This window comes from Ciconia boyciana, chromosome 13, assembly GCF_034638445.1.
Source record: "Ciconia boyciana chromosome 13, ASM3463844v1, whole genome shotgun sequence".
Taxonomy (NCBI): domain Eukaryota; kingdom Metazoa; phylum Chordata; class Aves; order Ciconiiformes; family Ciconiidae; genus Ciconia; species Ciconia boyciana.
Window position 1 is genome coordinate 15,759,391 of NC_132946.1, and position 23,183 is coordinate 15,782,573.

General features: G+C 37.7%; 1 long non-coding RNA gene across 4 annotated transcripts in view; it reads left to right on the plus strand.

The window, feature by feature from the left end:
• The first annotated feature begins 813 nt into the window (after window positions 1-813).
• Window positions 814-23,183, plus strand: part of LOC140659164 (uncharacterized) — a 31,083-nt gene continuing 8,713 nt past the window's right edge. For 2 of the 4 annotated variants that reach the window (XR_012045008.1, XR_012045007.1), the window contains exons 1-2: window positions 814-963; window positions 1,715-1,785. This is a non-coding gene — a long non-coding RNA (uncharacterized lncRNA). Of the gene's footprint in view, window positions 964-1,714; window positions 1,786-4,256; window positions 5,694-23,183 lie in introns of those variants that run through there. The other 2 variants (XR_012045006.1, XR_012045005.1) reach the window with 2 other exon arrangements.

Below are 23,183 nucleotides of genomic sequence, written 5' to 3' on the forward strand. Positions count from 1 at the left end.
TCTTTAAAAAAAGCTGCTGCAGAATGTGGATTCTCCCTAAATATGGCAAAAATGAAATATGTGTACCAAAATCTGTGAGCTGTTCCATACAGATACAGTCCTACACTTTAGCAGAGCCCTTCTACTGGTGAAGGTCTTACTTTTCTTAATGTAGGTCTTTCAGTTAAGTGAAATATAAATTTATAACTGTTGTTGATACTAATTTCTTAAACACTTATAACTAAATTATCCACTAGAGAGCACAGCAACATTTTCAAACACATTCTGCTTATGTCTGCAAGTGCTAAATGAGGTCTTTGTGGTACTCAGTGCCACTCTTCTGTACAAGAAATACGCTAAACAATCTGTCATGCAAAACAGAGATAAGAAATGTACTTAATACAATGCTTTAAGGAAGAAAGGTCAACAGACCATAAACTTTTAATGAACAAATTTCAACAGTTTACAGCCTGGTATGCAGTTCTCAGACATTCTTGATGAAAAAACTTCTTTTGCATTAGATACCTTTGTGTGTGTGTGAGAGTGTGCTCCCCCCTCAACCTGACCTGACCTTTACGTCCTGTAACCCTGCTGAAGCGATAACCACCAGTAGCGGTCGTAATGGATGCGTCCGGTCGTGACAGCTGTCTCCCGCTCACAGTGGATTCAGGAGACAGATAACAACACAATAGCCAAGGGCTAGTTTGAGCAATGCGCCCGCCTAACCACAGTGCTGGTCAATGGCCGACTCAAGCCAAATTTGGAAGAAACTGACATCCATAGTCGGTATGCAAATATGACTATGAGTCAGTCATCATACCCCACGAACAGTGAGCAGCCCAAGAGCCCTTGGAGCTCTCCTGCACGGCAGCAGGCTGCACGCCAGGATCTCCCCTTGAATAGGGACGCCTCTCAAGGTTACGCCTGCCGCAGAGATCACTTACTCCTCGATACTCAGAGATTCCGTGCCGCAACAGATCCTCGGTAAGTGACTAACAGCTTGCTAAACTTCGTAAGCTTCGCTAAGATTATATCTTAGATTGATTGTGCACATATAATCCTTTAGACATAAACTGTTGACCAAGTCCAGGACTAAGTCTGGATCCAGCTGCACCTGGACTCCTCTAAGGGAAGGAGTTTAGAACGCAAGGGGGTTCTCTCGGAACCTCATGACTCAACAGGAGGGTCTCCCTGACAGTTTTGTCTGACCCTGTCCTCTATGCAGTAAATAAGCAAGTGTACCTTGCCATCGAATCTTGTTAAACCACTGTTGCATTTACTATCAAACTTTGTTAAACCACTGTTTTATATCAATAAACATATTGCTGCTTCTCTCTTATAAGTGAAGTGCATCACTCCATCCATGACAGTGTGTATATATATAACAAAATATGAGAAAAAGAGAAAATACGTTATTCATTCCTACAGCAGAAAACCACAGAAGCACTGCTTATCAGTATGCTGGGCAAGAGCTGTGCTTCTTCCTCTTCTGCAATATATTCTGGTGATGTCATGACATTTTTACTTCCCATTAAAGAAAACCTTTTATCATTTATTATTTCACATTGTAATGGGCATCCTGTAAAATTCACCTTTCATTTAAAATTATAAATAAAATATTTTTTTTGTTTTGCTTTATTTTTCAGTTGCTCAGAACAAAGAGAGTATAACACATATAAAGCACTCTGGAATCTCTCCTTTAAAATACTTGTTTAAAACTGTTATATTCCCACAGGCCTTCATCAATACATTGATAAAGGTGTCCACAGCATCCACGAATCTGAATAGCGCATCTCAGTACCACAGGTAGACAAACTAACTCTACCTCAGATCTTTGCTAAATATGTTTTTTTTTCTTTTTCTTATAAACCTTTCAAGTTAATCATTGCAGTAAAAAGACTAATAGCACAGGGCATCTTGTATTAGCAGAAAAACATAGAACTTGGCTTATCTTGTGAAAGCTGTGCTATGCCTCATTCAGAAGTGGCTAGCTTCAGACGTTGAACGAAAAAGTCAGTGACATTCTCTAAGTCTGAAATAAGCCATGTGTAAAAGAAGTCTTGTTCTAAACATTATCAGTTATTGTTTTATAAACTGAAGAAGAGGGGTTTTATAGACATTTCTCATTTATCTTAGCATCATGGTGAAAATAAATGAAATTAGAAAGCTGACACCTACTACGGAATAAAAAGAGCAAGTGCAAGGAAAACATTTACTATCCATGGGAACTGTAAGCAGCACAGTAAGCTGTGAGGATGGCAAACACTTGACAACCATAATTGCAAAGAGGAATGAATAGCAAGGTGGAGAAAATCCAAGTTCAGCAAAAAGGCACGAATACATAGCATGATGAAGTTGCTTCCTGAGTATAAAAGCTAACATGGATTGCCACATCTCAAATTAACAGGGCGTTAAAGTATCATGTAATACAGAGTACTTAAGTGCCAAATGCAATATTCAGTGCCACTTCTTTGGGTTTTATTTTTCAACAGTAGGTATTGTAATTTAACATGTCGGACTTTAAGTAGTTTTAATGACAATATTCATATAACATTAGAATCATGCTCAAGTACAATACTGAATCAAACTTTAAATAAAAAAGTTTTTTATGTCAATGGCATTATGTTTCAGAGTTAAGCTATTCTCGTAAAAGTGATCACTCTGGGCTAATTTATTCATAAACTCACACATACTACAATCCAGTTTTCATTTTCTGAAGTCTTCTGAGTTTAAAATCACCATCACTGCAGTTTTCCTTTTAGGTATTAGTACATGCTTATGCAGTTGGAAAAAAAACCACAGAGAAGTAGAAGCAAGAAATATGAATTATGAGGTTTTATCAGTATAATCTACCATTATGAATAACTCATGATACAAGTAGGTTAACCAATTTACCAAAGCCGCCTCTGCACTGAGAAATATCTTTTAATATTGATAGACTTGACTTCCTTTTTCTGCCTTTTAAAACACACTAATGGAATCTCCTTAGTCAGAGAGGGAGGGTGTAGGGGCAGTATCTAAAATGGCTTACTGAGTAACACACTGCAAAATAAGTCTAGAAAATAGCAGCAGCAGCCAGACCCTACTTTGAGAGTAGATTTGCAATGCAGGCAGAATCTGTGTCTGCTTCATCAAAAAAGTTGAGCCTTCTGTTCACTAGGTAAAACAGTTATTTGCAGCATAAAGTGTCCAGGTCTCAGGAGCAAAGTTTCTTTGAAGGGGGAAAAATTTACCGGTTGGAGATCAAGTGCTGACCCGTGGCTATTAGAGCTGCAGCTCATTCACCTGTATGGTGTTCATAAGTGTTTTGGCTCTGCAAGAGTTGATGAGCAGAGTTTAACATCCTGCTGGGAAAATAATAGGTTCTATATCCATGTGCGGATTGTTTTAATTCATCTAGGGAAGAAAGCCCTCTGTAGGTGCAAAGGTTTACACGAAATATATACTTTTAATAAAGCATTTTGGGGCAAAAAGAATGATACTGACTTTCCAACTCAGTTAAAGACAGGCTCATGCTGGAAAAATTTGTTCTTATGGCAAAAAAGCTGAAGCTGATGGCCCTAAAGCTTACATGTTTAGTATATTGGACATTTCTAAATATTTTTGTACATATATATATATATATATATATTCAGGGCATGAAAAAACCCACATAATAAGATGTTGTTGCAGAATAAGCTCTTTCTGCCAAAAAAAAAGCCATTAAAAACATAAAATACATATTCAGTTAGCATTATTGTCTTTAATTCTGTCTCATATACACAGAATACATGCATAAAAAAATAAAATTTTCTTCTGCCTAGTTGTGAACATTTTAATTACTATTTTTAAAAAATCAGATTAATGATTCAATGCCATCAGCAAATGAGTTACGTGATGTGTCAGCTAGCAAGTTTTTGGGTTTGCCTTTTTTTAAAGCAGCAGATTATCTTTGATTATTCTTGAAACAAGGCAAAGTTCAATGTCCCCATCACTGGTAACTTAACGTAATAAAGAAAGTTCTATATTTTCAATGGCCACTTGCTTAGATTTTATCTACTTTTTTTCTACTCACTGAGATCAAAATGGCCATGAATGTTAAGACAGACAGTTCACTACAACCTGAAGTTCAGTCCTAGCAAGCAGATAGCACAACTAATTAGTTGTTAAGGAATCACATATTTGGTTGGAAAAGAAAAAAACAAAAGTGGATTTATCTTTTTAAAAGATACTTTGCTTTTGTTTAAATTACTGTTTTTAAACTTGCCAGAAGTCACTCACAAGACTATAACTTTTAGACAGCCTTACCACAACAAAAAATAAAGTAAATCTCGACTACAGCTGGAATTTTATTATTCAGCACAATTCTGCACCTCTGGAACATAATAAGGACTAGTTCAACTATATCTACCAAAACAAGACCTCACACAAGGAAGAGAAGAAACTCAATTTGTGCAGATTATCACAAGAAGACACTACATGATTGGTTAGAAACAAGACCCAGTCCCGTGTGTTTGCGTGGGTTGCTGTTTCAGGACGTGTCTCCGCAGTGCTGCAGGCACCCGAGTCCCAGGACAAGTGCCGCGTAGCTCACCCAGGGATGCCAACGTGGGGCCGAGAATTGACCAGGCTGCATCTGCACAAGAGCACGGTGAGGCTGGCTCTTCTGCACTGGCAGGACTGCACGGCGTCTGGCACAGCAGACAGGCACAAAAAGGCACAGTAAAGAGGCTCTGTTAATTAAGCAAGTAAAAAGGTACGTTTCCAATACCACGGAGAGGTGGTATTTTGAGCCCATCAGTGTGGGCTCAAAAACCAGAAGATGGATAAAAAGATGTAACAATCACTCTCTTAAACTTCACCTTTTTATGGCTTGCCAGGTGACTTCTGTACACTTGAGGCTAGCAGTGCTGAAAAAGAGGCTACACGTTCAGATCTGTTCAAAATAAAAGACCTGAGACTTAAAAACCAAGGCCTATGTATATTGTGAAGCTTGAGGTCACTCTACAGAACTTGATGTTGGTTGGATTCAGTACTGAAGCTGAGCACACCGCAGAGCTTTAGTTATAAAGAAACATTTCAAAAGATGCAGCTTTGAAGTCAAAATTGTTATTTATTATTTAACAACTATGTATGGTAAGGATCAGAAGTAGAGTAGAAGCCTATTTCTGACGCAAAATCTGAACAGTTGACAGATAACTGTTTTACGTAAGGTTCATGGCTCTGTGCCACATGGCTGCTCTGCAAGGGGGAGAGAGCCTCGCTTGTCAAACACAATAAAGCAAATCAGTGTACTATCAATAGGATGTAAAATGACTCTAGTTCTGAAATTCTGTACTGAGAATCCCAAGAGCTATAATTTATCAAACAAAAACTTTTGAATCTTGGAAAAACAAAGAAGCTATCTTAACATAACCACATTTTTTTAAGAAGAAAGCTCAGCTCATCAATACATGAAATTTTTGTGAAGAATTAATTTTAATGAGCCCCTTTGCAAACTCCAGATTATCCATCTTGGTTTTTTGGAATGGAAACAGGAGCCTCATTTCTCTGAAGAATCTAGAGATATTTTTTATCTTAAGCTTTCCACAAATACTACTTTTGTGTCAACTGGGAAAAGCATATGTATATCATTTAGCAACATTAACAGAATTATTTTTACACTGATGACACTAAAATAAACTCAAAATATATATAGCACTAAGGCTCTTTTTTCTTTTTTTTTCTTTTCTTCTGTCTAGGCACTCAATAAAGTGGTTCTTCGCACATATTTCATATAAAGTTTGACACAAAATTTAGGCAACCCTAGGTCTACCTATATTTCACAGTTTAAATGTTTGTAATGAAGAACTTGTGAAGAATTGAACTGTATGTGCTTCAACATCATACCAGCAATTTTCAAAGCAACAAAAAGTAGTGTAAAAGCAATAGGATAACCTAGCCAGCCCAGAGAAGCAGCCATATAGTACAAGACATGTAGTTTATTTATTATAATAGTAGGACAGTATTTTGCAAAACAGAATTGAGAATGGTACACTAGAAAACTGTTACTTTACTACTGCTCTTTAAATTATTGCCTAACGCAGTGTTTCAACAAGCAGTACACAAATCTAACCTTGTCACAAATTGTCGCCTTCCTTCAAACTATTGAAAGGGGAGGTGGGAAAGGAAGGGGGGGGGAAGAGAGGAAAAAAAAAAAAAAGAGACATATATCTTGTGGATAAAGGCACCTAATCCCAGTTCAGCTCTGGTACAATAACTCTTCTCAAAGACCAATGTAAGAGGAAGTAATTTCATAGCTAGGTCTTACTAGGTGACTGAATATATGGATTCCATTAACTGAATACATAGCTATGGAGTCCATTAATTTGTACCGGCAATCCAATGTTTGGCAGGGGTGATGCTGGTATTTCTTAAGCAAACGGGCTATCAACTGAACAGCACACTGGGGAGTATTAGTTTCCTAGGATTATTATGAGAAGCTGATGAAAATGCTGATAATGTTTATTGGGCTGGTTAGTGGTGTATGCAGTTACCTGAAGTGTGCTTAGGGACAGGAAAGTATCATTACTGATGTTTTGAGTTGAAATCCTATTATCAAATGCCACAAATAGGACAGGGGACCTGTGGTATGTTGAGTTCATCACTTGAAGCTGTCATTGTCCTCTACTACGTTTTCTTGGATGCGGTCCAGAATGGGGAGCAGAAAGGCGGCAAGGATGTCGCACAGCTGCCTACTCAGCAGTTGCCACAGTGGCCCTACAGAGTCAGACGCAAAGCCACAGGCATGTGTCGGCCCACGGCTCAGTGAGCTGCGAGGGAATCCAGCTGATTTGCAGGCCACTGTGACAGGGCTGACAAATGCATGAGAGTCACGTGGCATCTGTGCTCCTGGCAGCTATGGAACTGGTCCCAAATCTTTGTGAAGCTTTGTGCTTTTGTGAACCTCTTTCCTTCTCTCCCCTGCTTTAAAAAATTCCAAAGGAACACTGTAAAATATTATACCTATGTCACTTCATTCTTATGACTTAACCTTGTTTTCTTCTGTACCTTTTTTCCCTTAATATCGCATTGTACTCTTCTTAAAAGTACCAATTAATTTGTACTGCTAATGACTATCAGACAAAAATCCTGGGAAGATACAGTAACAGAAAATTGTTTTTTTTTCTTTGTTTGCCCAACAGTACTGCTTGTGAATGTGCCATGTTTAAGACCATTGAATCAAGTGGGGAAAGATACATAAGTAGTTTATATTTCTAAAGTAACTGAATGTTGACAGACAATAAAAAAATAATTGTGCATGTGTTTTGCAGCAATGAGAATCTGTGTATCTTCACACTGCTTCAAAAGGGTGCACTTCTTACTTGGGTACAACAAATGAGATACCAGCTCATCAGCTTTAGTAAAAGTTGAAAAGCTGGTCCCTGGCCATGAAAATACATCATTTTAAGGGCTTAATTTATTTTCTTTATTCAATGTTATTAGTTTTTGGTGCTTTTCTGCAGCATATCAAGTCTCTACAAACCACAGTATCACTATGGCTAATCTATAATAACATAACTATCTGGAGTTCATTCCATCTTTTGCGTGAAGTCACGAAACTCAATTACTAAGTGAGAAAAAAATTGAAAAGCCAAAACAATGATGTAGAGCTGGTGTCAGGGTGTCAGTGGAGCTGCCACAGTTATTGCTGTGTGAAGCTGAAGCACTTCAGAAATTTAGAACATTCAAAGCAACCCATTACCAGCCCACGCACAGCAGCACAGGACCAGTGTCATTTACAGGGACTTTATCAAGGGAAGAGGCCCCAGGTTTGACCTGTCTTTCCCCTGCCACCTTATTTTTTATCTTAAATAATGTTGTCCATGTAATTCAAACGTGCACATATTGGGTTGTTTTCCCTCTCAAAATAAGCACTCTTCTGTACTGTTTTTTAAAATGTCAGTACACCAGAAATCATTACAGAACCAAAGAAAAAAATGCAACACATGCATATAATAGAGAAATAAACTGCAGAAAGAAACAGGTTTCAGTATTTAATGGCATGAATAATGAATTAAAAATTATGTTTAAATTATGTTGAAGGTCATAGAAAAAGCCTCAAAGAAAGATAGTTAAACAGACATTAAAAGGAAGATTTAAATAGGTGATCTTTTAGTATTCTAGCAAAAACAGTCTGTCTTTCACTCTTTATTTAAATTAAAATACCACTCAGTGACTGACCTTTTTAACATGGCCTGAGGGAGCAGGGTATGATCTTGTTAGAAAAGAATTGATATTAAAAGAGCAATACTATTAAAAAGCAGAAGAAGATGGAAACCACAGATTAAAATTTGTTTGCTTAGGAAGATTAACTTTTATGAAAAGGCTGTCCTTACTGTTACAAGCAGAGAAACTACTGCTGTTACCTTATTGTTAACTGGTTTATAGACTGTGTTAATAAAGACTGTTCATGGAGTCCTTAAAAACAAACAAACAAAACAGAAAAGCCAAATCACAGGTTTCCTGAATTTCAGCAAGTGTCCCTTCTTTTCAGCATCTCACCTGGAGGCCAGCTGTAGCAGAGATGGACTCCCCTAACTGCCTTTTCCTGAACATTGCCTCAAATGTTGTGCTTCAGCTTAACACCCTGACTTCTATATATTTATCAAGAGAGGTCAAAGATCCTGCCAAAAAATAAAAGTGGAGGGCAAGACTTTGGCATTCTGAAAAGTTCACAGAAAGATATCTGAGACTGTAAGACAGTGGTTACATCGCTGTCAAGACCTCAACATTGTTACGAGGGAACACAGATACGGCTCTTCAAAAATTTTCACCTGACTTTGGATCTCTGGTATTAGAAGCCTCTAAGTCACTCTCCAACAACCCTACTTCCCTTAATTTAAACAGAGTGTATCTCTAGAGACGGAAAGATAGACATGGAAATGAAAAATGGCTTAACGCCCCCAAGTATTAAACAGCTAAATCTAATTACCGATTTATTCTTTCCAAGAACTTTCAACAGAGGGTGTGTGGTTACACCTATACAAACCAGAGAGCTCTGAGTAGGGTGTGCTACACCTCCCTTTAGCATTTTGCCACTGACATCGAAAAGAGCTGAGCTGCTCCCACACTCATCGTCCCCCCTCACTACCACCATAGCAGATGCAATGGATTGTCACTTAATTAAAGCATTGTCATTTGAAAGTTATACACTTCACTGCTTGAAAATTAAGAAACATGGTCTTTTGTCACTAAATTTCCATGTGGATTTTAACCAATTAAAGCATCACTATTACGATTTATAGGAAATTCATATAAATTAGATGCCTGGCAAAACCTAGGGGAGGTTGTTTCCTTGACTTTACTGAACTTGTCTGGTCTATCAATTAGTACACTACTAATTAAACATAAAACACTAGAAGAATAAACTGCATTCAATGAAGCAACCAAAATGTCGTGTCATGAATAATGTGTTATTAAAGAGGACACTTACATTTAAAGGTGCCCAGGAAATCACTTCCTACAAGAAACCCCAGATTAAAATCCTTCATTCACACTGTTTTAATGTTAAAATACTAAACCTGCAAAGACTTAAAAACTGAGTCAAAGCTACAGCTTTTTTAACTCTTTTGGGCCAACAGTCAAATGTTGCCATAAGGGCAGAACCATGTATGTGGATATATGATATTCTACAATGTTTTGAGCAACAGAGATCCTGTTTGAAATCTGTTGTCTTATCTACCAATGATATTGAATTTGCTGAATGTGCTTGAAGATGGGAGCTATTATACTAAAAAAAGAATGAACTGGAAGCCCTCCAGTTCTTTTGCTGCAGAGGTTGAAATAAGCACCACTGCAATCAGGCATAGCCTTCTAAAATCACATTTGTATTTATGCATTTCAGCTTCCTCATGAGGAAAAAAACCAAAAGTTACCAGCCAGGCTAGGAAGTATATACCATTCACTTGGTATACAGTAGATACACTGTAAATATATTTGTGGCTGGAAAGCGATTAAATCATAAACTATTTTTTAAGCTGTTTCAGTTCTGAGCTCTAAAATTAAGTCAGTGCTGAGAGTTGGATGGATTTCTAAAAACAAGCATTTCTAGGAATTTATACATATTGTCTCATTTAACTTGCTGGATTTTTTCCCCATCTTTACTGAAATTCTGGAAAAAAATTACTCTGGTGATAGGAAACACATACAAATATAAGCTTTTCCTTTTCAGATCTCAATATAGTTCTTCAGAGCAATTAGTCTATTTTAAAAACCAAAACAACAAATCATATGTACTTATCTATCCTTAAAGTATATCAAGATAATTTGAACAGTTCTAACCCTGCTTCACTGCGAACTATTCCTGGGTTTTTTGGTATACAAAATGGAGCTGACTATCTTTCCGTAACAAATGCTTTGAGATTCACTAATACTGAAAACTTTTGGTCCTACAGCCCTTTAAGACTTCTACATGCAGAAGTAACTGGAACAAGAGAAAATCATCACAAAATGAACATGAGAAAATCATCACAAATCATCACAGAATCAAGTTATATTTTTGAAGATTCAGAAAACAGATACAGGATTTAATTTTTTTTAATCAGAATCTATTTGCCTAAGCTTAGGTTTGATCAATTTATTTTCAGATTATCATGGAACCTTCACCAAAATTATTTCTCCTTCAGTATTTTTATGAGTTTTAAAAAAGAGTCTCCCAAGTTCAGCTACAGATATTATCAAATCCATGGTGAGGTGTGGCTTTCTTGATTTTGAATTCAAAGTATTATACATTGCTGGATTGCTAGAAATTCTAGTTCTATTCACTTTCATTTGTAGGTAAAACCAACTTTTTGAATTTTGAATTAAAATACTGATATCGTGCCCCTCTGATAAAGCATGGAAAAGCCTTCACTTATGAGAAAACCCAAGCTACTCCTCAATTGTGTAAATAGCACTTTCCTTTGAGTATGTTGGAGATGCTCCCAGAGATCTTAAAAATCAGATGTTACACAAATTAATTCCAAAGAAGGAGGTATAGGGGTGGGAAGGAAGGATCAGAGGCGAGTACAAGCCAGTATAATTTGCAGGTATCTAAGAGGACATTATAACAATGACATGAATAAGGATAACAAAATGTTAACGAAAAAGCACTGTCAGTAATGATACATTTAGATAAATGGCAAACGTACTTGCATGAACTCTATCATTACTACTTCAATCACAGTCACACTTAAACTTTGGGGAGCTAATTTCATTTACAAATTCTGCTGCTGCACATCAATTATTAGTAGCATTGCTAACGGTTAGGCATAGAACTGCTCTGCTAGGGTGACTGATTGTCTGGCATTAGCTCTAATAAGAGAAGAGTTGCAAACCACTTCAAATGTCAAAAAACTGCAACAATAATGGGCATAAGCACCAGTTATCTTCCTCGAAGTTCTTTGACTTCCTGCTAATTCATTATTCCATCTTTCCATTACTCCATCGTCTAACTTATCAACGTCAAAGAGTATCCACCTTCCTTACAAAGAATTTCCAGAGTCTTTATTGTGAGAATTATCTGATTCAAAACCAGAGTTAATTCCCTGAGCATAATATTTGCAGTTGGTCTATTATTTCAAGATCAGCAACAAATTTTGATTTAAAGGAATTAAAATCAATCCTTTAAACATAGTGCTTCAATTTAAAGACAAAAACCCAGCATCAGTCTTTCTATAGAAATTTCACAGTGCGGATCCAGTAAAGAGTGAAGAAGGTTAGACAGACTTACCTAGAGATGCTATAAGCATGGCTGGTGTTACCATTCAATCATATGGTGCCCTGACCAAATAACAGCAAGAGATCCAGTAACTGCCTCCTGGATATGCAGGCTGAATGCTAACTGCCTGTGACATTGACTTGTTTCAAGCCTCTTGTAGTGCTGCCACTATCAGTGTTATATTTGTATAGTAGAATAACATGAAATATTGATTCTAGAGTGCTTATCAACTGGACCTGTTCAAAATACTCTTCCTACAAAGTTCAGCGCTATTTCTCATGCAGAACCGGTGCTGTATATTTGTGCAGAGCACTACTTGTTCTCCCACAGTGCTTTTAATTCTTTCCTCGAGACGTAAGCAGTAACTTCAAAATCTAGGAACAGTGAAAAAAGATGCAAACAGTATTTGCTGAAATTGTATGAATTGCACTTTATACTCATTTGAAAGATACCAGCTATGACAGAATGACTTTAAAAGACGTCTCTTCCACTCTGGCTTCACTCACTAGTCTGAAATCTATACGAGGGCTAGACAATGATCAACAATTTCTAATTGCAAATCAAAAATTACTAAATATTCTTGGCACTTTTTTTGTATAAAGTATTTTGGCCATTTCCTGGGTGACAATATTATATGAATAAAAGCTGAGCTAATACACATGGTTAACCTTTGCATCCTGCTATGGAAGTAGGATGTGTAGGGCGACAGCTCTAGGAACGCATGTCTCTGAAATGCACGTACCAGGGACTGTAAACCACGTCTCTGGGAGAGCATGAGTGAAGAGTTAACATTGAGATCTGGGCACAACCAGTACTAGATGTCAGACTGAAAGTGTCTTATCTATACAAATCAAAATTGTTACACATAACTTCTGGAATACCACTGTGGATTTCTACTATAATCTGCTGATTATACTATGTAACATCATCACAAGAATTACAGTTAAAACAAACAATCAAAAATCAACGGAACACATTCCATGACACCAGATGAAGACATCTTCTTCCATTCTGCTTTTACTTGCAATTTTAATGAAACACAGCACTTTTATTCCTTATTTATCCAATTTAAAATTGAGCTAATCACTCAGTCACTGCTGTCACGGAACTGGTATTTATGCAGATAATAGCACACTGATGAGTGTGGATTACCTTGCTGTTAGCTCTAGAGCTCATAATTCCAAAGCAGACAAATTAACAGGTATGGCGCTTGTTAAAATTCAAAACTGAATTTGTTTACTGTTCTCTCAGGATATCAAAAATTCATGATATTGATGAACTTATACAATCTATGAGATCCAACAATTAACTTGCAAAGACGCCCTGCCAATTCAAGGCTTTATAATTTATGATACTCAACTCATCCATTTATCACTGGTTTAGAGTTGACCAGGGTAAACACCTGGTTTAATGAAGTTCCCTGAACCTTCCTGTGCAAAACAATCATGAGGAAGTGAAAGGAACAGCATGCAACAATAGGAAAAAAATCTGAATATTCAAATGAGTTCATAAGTGGAAGCTCAATATCAAACATGAAGTCCCATAAAATTAGTATGCTCATGAGCAATTTTTTAAAATACAAAATCCAAGCCAAACCACTGAACCCAGAAATGAAGGGTATTGCTTTTATCTCAAAAATTACTTCACTACAATGCAGATGTGTTACTAGGAGCCCTTCAGAATAACTTGGTACATTGGAGAGTTCAGAGAAGGCATAACTGTTCATTTTCCAGTGATTTCACAAATATATGTCCTTTACATATTTGTAGGTACAAAGAAATTAAAGTTTCTAAACCAAAATCATAAAAACCCTCCAAGAATCTGACCGAAGGCCAAGTACATATTTCACTCTTAGTTATCATGAACACTAAAAGCCATAGGGTAAGCTAAACAGAATTTGTGTGCTGCAGTTTTTTCATTGTATTTATTTCAGTTTTGTTTATGCTAAACCCTTGTAACCCTGAGAAGTCACTCAATAAGAAAAACTTTATTTCAAAGTGGCCAATTATTTTTCTGAGATTTAATGTAATAACAATGCATTTCTTTAACATTTTTTAATGTGATGTCTCAGGAGGTAGATTCTATTACCTTGCTAAAAGTAGCCACACATACCCAAACTAGATAAAGGCTTGTACTTGAAAAACCTGCAAAAAAACCTTCAATAAGGTTCAGATGGCAGATTCTACTATACAAGTTCATCATGAGCTGTAAAACACAAAAAATGGCATTCTGCAAATCTTGAAAAGTAAATAAGAAATGTTTCAATAGTTTTACACATTTAAGTGTTCATTGACCTGCTCAAATAGAAGAATTTTTTTCATGACAGTGACCATTTCTCCTCTGTACTGAGAAAGATCAAGCCACATCTGTACAATTGTACATAATAATCTACTTAATTGACTATTATAGTTTTAGGGCTTGCTTCCCTAATGAAAATAACCCTACTGCACACATAGATAGTCAGATGTGTGAAGTACTACTGTAGTTCTGATTCGCTGTGATACTACATTAATCATCTGTAGAATCCCTAGTTTACATATTCTTTCCACCAAAAGACAGTACCAACCTCCCACCAAAACCAACCCTCTGAAAAGCCCAAAATGACAACAGAAAGGCCCACGAGGAGGCAAATCTTGAAGTGCAGTATGAGGAGCTCCACACAACAGCTTGTTGATCACCAAGCAAGTAAAACTGAATTTCTTCCAAACCTCAACAGCAAAATGCAAACATTTCCCACCACCAAAAAAAATCAGCATCAGTGCAATTGACAGTAGACAGCCCTGCCCACCCCTTGCAGCCCTCAAGTGGCACTCTGTCCAAGAACACAAAGGTTTGGACAGAAACGTTTTGTTCTTGCTTTCACTCAAAGTCTCTTGACTATTCAGTTAATAGAAAATATTAATCTGCTCTTATCCTTAGACGACTATACAAATGCAGTCATGCACAGTGAGCTGTCATCGCTAGGGTATTACAGAAATTTCTGGCTGTACTAAATGCTGTATTTCTCCAGAGCAACAGGATTTTTTTTAGCAAGTGTATATTGATTATCTGTAAGGCACCATAGACAGATGGACAGTATAAATAGCAAACATTTGTGTGATATCTTAAGATTTAGATTTTAATTCACCTTTGGGTGGTTTTTTTTCCTAGCATCAGTTTTATAAAATCAACATCTTAGAGACGTGAGTTATGGCACTGAATTCAGATTTATAGCCATAATAGTACTAACACTGAAGTGAAAGTAGATGCTTTATTTCTTAGATTTTTCTCTTTAACAATTGCTCTTTCATTCAGACTTCCTGGTATTTAGGATGGCTCTTTCCCTAGTAAGCAAAACTTTACTTCTACCAAGTGGAGTTCTACTAAGTCCAGTTGACAGTAGCAAAAGTGTAATAATAATAAAAATAACTCAGCTTTGCCAGCAGGGCATAAATCCAGCAATGCTTTGTGAAGGCTTTAATGGAGGAAGAAATACACCTATTCCTGTTGCTTCTACCCTCCCACCTCCTTATTTTCAGTTAAGGATACCGATGCTGCAGAAGCCTCTTCCGTGCAGGAATTGATGTGACCAACATCTTAATGTGCACATATTGCCTTAATCTAAATAAATGTTAACCCGTCATTCTTCAGTCACACAGGGTGTGACATCTATGCGACACAGTGGAGTTCACAAACTGTTTTCACTCCTGACAACCATTAGGCCTAACTTTCAACACTATGTAGACATTAAGAGCGCACTGGCTCTGACCCATCGTTCTGGCTAGCATGCTAACTACTGTAAGTAATTTGATCTGTGAATTGTATCAAATAGTGAGTGGTTTTGTTCACATGCGCATGCCTTCAAGAAATTAAACTTGAACAATATCTTGGCATAGGATCAAGCACCAGAAATCTGCATCCAAACCCTAACATTTAATATGGGCTATCTCCTTTCATACAGCAGGTGATAGATGTTTTACCATTAACAATCTATTTGCCTATACTTTCCCCCTCTGAAATAAAATATTGACAAGTCTTTAAAAAAATGCATGAGATCAAATATATACTAAACACCTTAAAACAGGTCTGAAATGCTGTATTACAGCTTGAAGCTGTTACGTGCAAGCTCCCTTTTCACATTGTCAATTTATATGGCATTTTATTTTTGCCTCTGCTTCCTCTGCAGCCTAAGGTCAGCACAAATAGCTTCCCTCACTGCTTGGTAATAACACGCTTCCCCTTTCCCCAAGATCAGCACAGGTATCTAGGTCACCATAAGGGGATAAACTGCTAATAAAAATAGTTCTGTCTTCCCCTTAGGATTTCTCTTTTTCTGGATTTCATCTGTGCTATGACCCTGGTTTGGCTTTAGCTACTGTGATCCTGTTTCCCCCACTTCCATCCCCTCTACAGATACACCATGACCAAAATGACTAATGAGAATTTACTAAAAGTTAAGCTGAGAATTTAGGTAATTTAAAAGGCAAAACATGACAAGGAGGGTCAGAAAGGCTAATTGTATTAAATCTGGGGTCCAGGAGTGGCTTATGTGAACAACACATGATCCGAAAATTCTCCTGGACATTAGGAGATGCAGGGCATGCTCCTGGTGCTACATGTACCTGTAGATCCAGGACTCTGATCTGAACTGGTAGACACATGCTTTCATAACTTTGAGAACATGTAAACTCTCAAGATCCAGACAGGTGAAGACAGCATCTGGAAACTAAGGCCATCATGTTGATGAAAACATGAAAAGGGGCTAGCACAAGTAAAGAGGAACTTCCTCAGGGCTGGCTGACACTGATCATAATTTTCTATAGGAACTTTGGTCTGTGTATGTGTCACATTGAACGTGTATCTTCATAAAGTTTAGAATTCATTTCCAGTGTTAAATTTATTAGAAAAAATGCACGACGACACTATGAAACTTGCTTAGGGCTTAAGGAGAAAAAAGTTGACTAGAATTTGGGGTGAAAACCACTAGTGTGGTACTTCTGAATATACAAATATTTATTTTTCAACACACAAACATTTAAACATAAGTGTCAGGCAAATTACATAAGCACTTTAAAAATAAAGCGCCCTACATACATATTCAGGACATTTGTTGGTCTTGCACATGAATAAAGCAGAAATGGACTATGCAGTGTTTTATAAAAAAAGATTAGTCTGTTTCTACATAGTTATCCAGTGAGAGAGAGGGGAAAAGGAAGCAAAATCTCAATCTTCCCAAAAGTATGATGACGACTGGACTCAAATCTTATTTTTTGAAGTAAGGTAATGCGCAGCATTTTTAAAACCTTAAGATGTGCTCCATAAAAAGCCATTTTAGCATAAGAAGTTGGTTAACCTTGAACAGTTAGATAAATGATCCAGCACACTTCAACCTTAGCATCAGTGAATAAACAAATCTTACCAGAGCAAAGCAAAACCAATCAGGAGACATGAACTGCAATGAAACAGTCCCCATGATCATTTCAGTGAGCAGGTAAAACAGCAATGAACTTACTGAATAGAGTGTGTAAGAAATAATTTCTCCAGAGTCTCAATGCAGGCAAATAGTTTTTGGTTCAAATGCTAAGATTTTCCTCCTTTACAAATTACTTGTTCTTTGACAAACAGCTAGGAATCTGACTATTTGATACACTTGATGTGTTACTGCTATTTTTTAAATGGCTTCAATACTGCTCAAGTCTTCTATAATACTTTGTAACCCATCCAAATTCAGGAACTGGATAGAGATGATGAAAATGAAAATGTAACACAGTGCCCTTCAGATCCTCTATCATGTGGAATCTAAGGTATGTAGTTAATGACAAGGCATCTAGGGAACATAAAATGCAGAATGTGCAAAACCTAAGGTGTGTTCTGTTCTTTAACTGCTAGTACAATCAAATATCTGACATTTCATATTTATCCTCGCCATGATAATTGAAAATTATTTTAAACAATAAGTAAATGAAAGCAACCACCTACATTCACTTAATACTAGAAATAAGTAAATATAAGCCTGCTATTAGAATGAGGCACAGAGCTTGCTCACTGTATGTATATAGTGCTTCTTTAAAATGGATGTACCTTTAGACATTCTAAACTCTTGATCCCTCAAAAGTCAAGATTGGGATTAACACTCCTGTCAGTCCTGGCACCGTGTTCTGCTACGCCCCCTATGACTGGCCAGCCAATACAAACTGGAAAACTTCTTCCTACCATTCCCATGGGAAAAGAATGCTTCATAACACTTCATAAAGCAGAACCTGTGACTAGTATGACTGCAGCAGTAGATGTGGTTGTGGTGCCACGACTGAGCTGTACCAAACCACGAGCCAAAGGTACTAGTGGTCCGATGCTGTTGTGACCAACCTGTTCATCACTAAACACTGCCATATCAATCATATCAAGACAGACAGGAAAACAATTCTGGCAAATGTGACCTCGTCTGCTGCAGCTGGAGCTCAGTCACTAAGAGCAGCTGTAGCCCTGCTCAACAGCTGTGGTCCTGGCAGACACACCATGGCTGCTGGCCACGGTAACCCCAGACAGTGGTCCTAATGAGGGCCAGCAGTGTCTGCAAGTGAGTGGGGAAAAATGAAATACAAATGACATACTCAGCAGCAACTAGAGTAATCTGCAGTTGATTCAACATCACACTGGCATGTTTTCGTCCTGCTACCCAGTCAAATCTCTTTTATTAAGCCTGCTTGTGAAGAAGAGAAATATGTTAGGCTGGAAGAAAGCCTTCCTTTCCTGAAGATACAGTTAGACACTTTGTCAGGATTGCCATCCTAGTAAATTCAGAGGACAGGAAGGAATAAAGGTCCTTAGGGAGGATTTGGTGCGCAAGCAAATGCTCAAAGTATAGTTTAAAAGTACATTAGCATCACACGTATTCAAATAAGTTAGAGCATTCAGGAAATAATAATGCTCATCAGACGATATTAGAGAGGATGCTTCCCCACATTGCAAAATTGAGTGAGCAATGCATCATTCCGGTACTTGTGGCCTACCACTGCATTACTGCTTCTATACAAAATTACATTTCTGATAAAAATTTTAGCGTCAAACATCTTTATGACTACAGACCAAAAGTCAAGATTTGCATTTAAACAGATGTATTAAAAACTCAGCAGAACAGGTAGAAGAGGGAAATGCTGTTTTAAGGAACATTTAAATAGGGAGTGTGAGCACTGAAGGGATTTTTCTTCTCAAATGATTTGAACAATTTTATTTTTATTACTGTTCTTGGGTCCAATTCAAAGTCAAGAGTTGAACCATAGTATACTGCACCCTTGGACACATCTCAGACTGAGCTGAGGAAACTACTTCTCTTTTCATCTTTCCACCGGGAATGGCCTCATTTGTTATAGATAAAATATTTTTTGTCCATAGTCGAAGCCCACAGCTTTCACCAGCTTGCAGCCCAAGTCATATTATACTACTTTTGCTCTCAAGTTGTTGACTCATTTTTGTTTCCACCAGTCACCATAGGCTAAACTTCGGCCATTACATTTCTCCCCAGACAGCACAGCCATTTTTGAGAGAAATGAATTCTCAATGTATAACTTCAAAATTCACAAGTAATTCTCTCTTTTTTTTTTTTCTTTTGACTTTCTTGCGGGTAGGCATGCCAGTCATGATGATAATACAATGTGAACTACGCTATTGTTAAATTAAAGGGGTTACATTTAACTGTAGTCAGTTTTAGATCTGCTCTGCGTTAATACCTTCATAAAGACACTGTTTCTTTCCCTGAAGAGAGAATGACCAGGTGTAAATAGACTCGCTTTCAGATTCTCTAGCAAGACTCTGAAACAACACAAGATTTAGGACTTGAAAGTCACAACACCTTTTCTGCTGCTAACTCGTTAATCAAGTATTTAAACTCTCTGCCAGCCTAAACTTCTATAAAATTGTTACAGAATCAAATCAACTCTTGGAAACATGAGTGTAAGCACAGCACAAAAACATTGTAACTTAATGACCATTTTAGGCGTAATTTTGCTGTCTTCTCCAGAGGTTCCTTCCTACAGAATAATTTCTTTAACACAGGGAAAACGTGGGCTTATTGCGTGGGAACACAACATTCAAGTATGGACAGAGATTAATCACTGCCGGATTTCCTGAAAACTTCATAGCAAAATTTTCTTCTACCCAGGTAACCCCTAAACTTCTCCAAGAAACATTTCTCAGAGCATTTAGAGGTCAGTCAGAAATATAAAGAACATCACACAAGCAAAGGTACTTTCACATGTCGACTCATTCTGGAATTCCAGACAATTGTTACTTGCACCATAATTTTCCAGTTATCTCTCCATAGTACAGAGATGTTTACCAGCCAGTTCCCAGTAGTTTTAAATAGAAATAGTGTACAAGACATCAGGAACATCAGTACTACTCATGAAATCATAACAGTGGTTCATTTACAGCTGTAGCTTTTAGACAACCTACAGAAAACGTAAATTCTCTATAGCAACATTTCTTCCAACTGCCTGTTCAGCTGACATACTATCAGAACCAGGATATTTCTAATTTTCATTAAGCATATTTCAGTTTTCATATACATTTATAAAACATTTACCTACATTTTTATATACACATGTAACAGGGCCATTTTATAGAATACTATAAAATATTTAAATTACATTTTTTCAATATAATACTCAGGGCTAGCTTCGGGCATAGGCAAAGTAGGTAATTTTTTAAGGCCACAGACTGTTACCAGACACTCATGGACCTGCTGCCTGCTTTCCACTGACTTAAAGCAATGTCACCAACCGGTAGCAATGGGATGTGAGTAGCAGACGTCAAATCACAGGCTAGGTCAAGTCCCAGTCTATATCACAGACTCACAAGGGCAGATGTACAGGATACCACACCAGAGCAGAATTAGCCCCAAGCAGCAAGAGACAGAACAATTAATGAGGTTACTTGAACAGCCCATATCCTCTACACTTCTACCCTGTATGGTATGTTTCTGTTCACTCAGTTTTTCCTATCCTGATGACAAGCACTGAGGCAGCTTAGAAAATGCAAGAGCAATGACCTCTTGTTGTGCTGAGTACTGTAGAATAATTTCATGCTATATCCCAAACTATATCTTTCCTCAGTTTTACATCTGCTTTCATCCAATTGAACTGAACGACATTTTGTTAGCATTCTATGGCAGAATAAGAATATCTCCTAAATTGATTTCATAACATACTAAATCTTCAGAACTGCTTCCTATCCTGTTTTGTTCCATTTTTCCAGTGGTTTGCCTGGTTTTTTGTCAATTGTTGCACACACAGCAGTGTTTTCATTAAATTGTCCATAATAAACCTCATTTTGTATGACTTTTCCACAAAGATATCTAAATATCTAATTCCTCTCAATTTTAATGGGATTGAGGTGCTTCAATAAAACCATAGATCTTAGCTGTAATTTTAATATATATGAATGAAAACTTAGATTTTTATTTTACCCTCACAGGATATAGTTAATTTAGAAGTCATTTAGAGTTCAGGAGTTTCTAATGGACACTAACTTACAAGTAAAGTCCCCAGAAAATTTCATCTCTCTTCAGTGAGCCTTGCAAAGATTTTCTGAAGCTTCCTTTTTCTTGACCAGCTAAAATACACTTTTCTACTTTGTTTTAATACCGTTCCCAAAAGGAAGTGATTTTGTGTGCGGATCTATCTTTGTCTGAAAATACATTCATAAAATTTAACTATCCTTATTCAAGAAACCAGACAGAAAGAAGTTAGTTGTTAATTTGCATGGTCTATCTATTGATCTCGCCATTCAATTGTTCATGATCCTTTGCTTATTCTCTTATCTATTCTACATATTTTCTTTCGTTATACAGAAAGTATTTAATAACACACGGGGTTTGGACTATGCCAACATTTACACTGTAGCATGAGGCACTGGAAAAAGTGTATCACTTAATCTGTACCTTACATTCTTTGTGTACAGAATAACAAATTACAGTTATGGTATTGCCCATAGCGAGAGGCCACAATGCCATCTGCGACAGCTTACCGTCTACGGCGTATGATGGTCAGAAGGAGAGAGCAAACTGCACAGTAGCTGCCACCTTGTGCTGCTGAATATCCCCATCCAGCGCAGGCAGCGGCAGCCAGAACACTGGTGTGTGCATTGACATTCTCTATTCCACTGCAGTTTTGACTGGAAAATCATAATCTGGCCCTGAAAAATATACAGTATTACTAGGCTACCCAAAGAATTATAATGGCTATGACAGAGTTTGCTCACATAAACATACACCCATAGCCTTGGAAGCCCTCCTTGTGTTTGAGTCGGGAGTGCTCTGCTAGAAAAACATTTTCCCTCTTTCCATACTGACCTCACTGTAAAATGCGTTGTTAAAAACAAGACCCCTTTCCCAAATTTTCTTTTTTGAAAGAGAATCAAATTTAATATAAAATTTGCATCTTGCTTGTTCTCTCCTTTCCAAAGAATTTTTTTCTGGCAGGGCATTTGAAGGAAGTATAATCTGAACTCGCTCCCATAGGCTAGATGGGGGAAATTTCACGCTTGCTGAAGCCCTTCCTCAGCCGGCACACGAACCTCTCCTGAACGTCTTGTACTCTTGTATTCCCACCAGCTCCGCTGTCTTGCCTGTTACCGACACAGCAGGTGATAGTAAACAGAAAAGTGGAAAAAGGAGCGGCGGTAGAGAACTCCCCACCCAGAGGAACAGAACGATCAGAGCCTAGATCACGCTGTATTTCTGTCCTTCCTACCAAAAGGTGTACTGGGCTTACAGGCCCAGGCGCTGGCAGCCAAGGCTGCAGGGCCTCTGTGAGGAGAGGCCGGGGCTGCCCCGGGCCGGACACAGCCGCTTCCAGCCGGCTCCAGCCGCCCCAGCGCAGGGCACGGCTGAGCCCCGCAGCCAGGCCGGTGCTCCTGTTCATTTATGCTGCACCCTCTGCTGCTAAAGGGTACATAGGCAGTGAACCAGGTAGGAGGAAAACATATATAGAACCAGAAAGATTAAGATCAGCTTTAAGAAATAATGTTAAGAACATAATGACTTCAGTAACTTGTTAGTTCAGAGGTGTTCTTCCATGCAAGTGCCTCCCTCTATAAATACAACAGCAAAAAGTGTTCAACTAATAACATGAATCAAGGCCCCTCAAGAATGAGTCAAGGTCCAGAACCGAATTGTTTCACAAGAACTGTCATGTAAAAACAATTCTTTTTCATGGAGGAATCTGTAGGCTGATCTGGCCTACAAAACCCCTGTGCTGGCTGCCTTCAACACATAACAAGGCTTTCCTTGGTGTCACAGTCCCTGAACAGAGAAAGATTTTCTTTTGTCTTTTTTCCCTCCCCAGTTCTCCTAACGTCCTCTCCTTCTGAGAGCAGGGCATTAGTATTCACTAAATGTGTCTTTGAAAAGGTTTACTCTCCTAGCAATTATCGATATGAGAGTTTCATTATATGTACAGTATGATAAATATTGAAGAGGTCTCCCAGCTGTTTTGACCGGTTTTATTCT